We start from the raw sequence: 3,109 nt of genomic DNA on the forward strand, positions 1-3,109 counted from the left end.
TGGACCCAAAGAAGATAGAGGCAGTCAAGAGCTGGCCTAGACCAGCATCAGCTACAGAGATCCGGAGTTTCTTGGGGTTGGCAGGCTACTATCGACGGTTCGTGAAGGTATTTTCATCCATTGCAGCCCCGATGACCAGATTGACCCAGAAGGGTGCCCAGTTCAGATGGTCGGATAAGTGTGAGGCGAGCTTTCAAAAGCTCAAGACAGCTCTGACTACGGCACCGGTGTTGGTTTTGCCTACAGGTTCAGGGCCTTATACAGTCTATTGTGATGCTTCCCGTGTTGGTCTTGGAGCAGTGTAGATGCAGGATGGCAAGTTCATTGCCTATGCTGCGAGGCAGTTGAAGATCCACGAGAAGAATTATCCGGTTCATGATCTAGAGTTGGCAGCCATAGTTCACGCATTGAAGATTTGGAGGCATTATCTATATGGCGTGGCATGTGAGGTGTTCACAGATCACAAGAGTCTTCAATACTTGTTCAAGCAAAAGGAGTTGAATTTGAGGCAGAGGAGGTGGCTGGAGTTGTTGAAATATTATGATGTCACCATTTTATATCACCCGGAGAAGGCCAATGTGGTGGCCAATGCTTTGAGTAGGAAGTCAGCTAGTATGGGCAGTCTTGCTTTTATTTCGGTCAGTCAGAGGCCGCTTGCTTTGGATGTTCAGGCTTTGGCCAATCGATTTGTGAGGTTGGATATTTCTGAGCCTAGTCGGGTGTTAGCTTGCACGGTCGCTCGTTCTTCATTATTGGAGCGTATCCGTGACCGGCAGATTGATGATCCCCATTTGTGTGTCCTTAGAGACACGGTGCAGTGCAGAGGTGCCATGCATGTTACCTTAGATGATTATGGAGTTTTGAGATTGCAGGGTCGAGTATGTGTGCCTAATGTGGATGGGCTCCGAGAGTTGATTTTGGAGGAGGCCCATAGCTCCCGGTACTCTATTCATCCGGGCGCCGCGAAGATGTATCACGATTTGCGGCAGCATTATTGGTGGTGTAGAATGAAGAAGGATATCGTAGCATATGTGGCCCGTTGTTTGAATTGTCAGCAGGTTAAGTACGAGCATCAGAGGCCTGGTGGTTTATTTCAGAGGATTGAGCTTCCCGAGTGGAAGTGGAAGCGGATTACCATGGACTTTGTTACTGGACTTCTGCTGACCCGGAAGAAGTTTGATGCAGTTTGGGTCATTGTTGATAGGCTGACCAAGTTAGCGCATTTCATTCCTGTGGCAGTCTCCTATTCATCCGAGAGGTTAGCTGAGATTTATATCCGGGAGATTATTCGTCTTCATGGTGTGCCGGTATTTATCATTTCGGACCGAGGTACGTAGTTTACCTCGTGTTTCTGGAGAGCAGTTCTGCGAGAGTTAGGCACCCAGGTGGAGTTGAGTACCACATTTTATCCTCAGCCGGACGGGCAGTCCGAGCGGACTATTCAGATATTGGAGGATATGCTCCGAGCTTTGTTATTGACTTTGGAGGGTCATGGGATCAGTTCTTGCCTTTAGCAGAGTTTGCCTACAACAACAGTTACCAATCGAGCATCCAGATGGCTCCTTATGAGGCTTTATATGGTAGGCGGTGTCGGTCTCCGATCAGATGGTTCGAGCCGGGAGAGGCTCGGTTGTTGGGTACGGATCTGGTTCAGGAGGCCTTTTTACAAGGTCAGGATTATTCAGGATAGGCTTCATTCAGCGCAGTCCAGGCAAAAGAGCTATGCAGACCGCAAGGTTCGGGATGTGGCTTTTATGGTTGGTGAGCGGGTATTGCTCCGAGTGTCGCCTATGAAAGGCGTGATGAGATTTTGGAAGAAGGGCAAGCTTAGCCCTAGGTTCATTGGTCCGTTTGAGATTCTTGACCGAGTGGGAGAGGTGGCTTATAGACTTGCTTTGCCGCCGAGCTTATCAGCCGTGCATCCAGTGTTTCATGTGACCATGCTTCAGAGGTACCACGGCGATCCAGCCCACGTGTTAGATTTCAGCACTGTCCAGTTGGACAAGGACTTGTCTTATGAGGAGGAGCCGGTGGCTATTCTAGACCGGCAGGTTCGTCAATTGAGGTCGAAGAGTTTTCCTTCTGTTCGTGCTCAGTGGAGAGGTCACCCCCCTGAGGCATCGACCTGGGAGTCCGAGTCCGATATGCGGAGCCGTTATCCCCATCTATTCCCCGACTCAGGTACTTCTTTCTTTTGTCCGTTCGAGGACGAACGGTTGTTTTAGAGGTGGAGAATGTGACGACCCAAAGGATCATCACCTATTTTCTTACTCATTCCGTGCTTCCGAGGCCTTGAAAACCTCATTTGTAGTCGCCTCAATTTGCGTGCGCAGTCCGGCGCGTAGCTGGAAAGCTTAAATATGAAATTATGTGATAAATGCTAAAATTTGATATTAAAATGAGTAAATTTGACTTCGGTAAACATTTTGGGTAAACGGACCCGGACCCGTAATTCGACGGTCCCGGAGGGTCCGTAGGAAAAAATGGGACCTGGGCGTATGTCCGGAATCGAATTTCGAGGTCCCAAGCCCGAGAAATGAAATTTTTGAGTAAAATTGTTTTTCTGAAATTAATAAGGAAAAATTGATATGAAAATTGGTTAGAACATGTTGGTATCGGGCCCGTATTTTTGTTCCGGCGCCCGGTACAGGTCTTATATATGATTTAAGCACTTTTTGTAATGTTTGGTTGAAAACGGACGTCGTTTGATGTGTTTTGGACTTAAAATGGAAAATTTGATGTTTTATGAAATTTGGAAGAAATTATGGATTTTGAGGCTTAATTCGATGTATATGATGTTATTTTGGCGATTTGATCGCACGGGTAAGTTCGTAGGATGTTGTTGAGTTAGTGTATGTGATTGGTTAGGAGCCCCGAGGGCTCGGGAGTGTTTCGGAGGTGTTTTGGAGTCTTTTTAGACTAATAGAAATTGCAGGTTTCTTCTGTTCAGTGCCTAGGGGTTTTGTTCTTCGCGTTAGCGTGGGCACACTCGCGAACGCGTAAGAAAAATCTCCCAGGTGCCCAAGCTTCCTCTTCGCGAACGCGAAGCTGGAGCCGCGAACGCGAAGCTTCAGGGGGTACCCTTCGCGAACGCGACCCAGCAAACGCG

Source organism: Nicotiana attenuata, unplaced genomic scaffold (assembly GCF_001879085.1).
Source record: "Nicotiana attenuata strain UT unplaced genomic scaffold, NIATTr2, whole genome shotgun sequence".
In the NCBI taxonomy this organism is placed as follows: Eukaryota; Viridiplantae; Streptophyta; class Magnoliopsida; order Solanales; family Solanaceae; genus Nicotiana; species Nicotiana attenuata.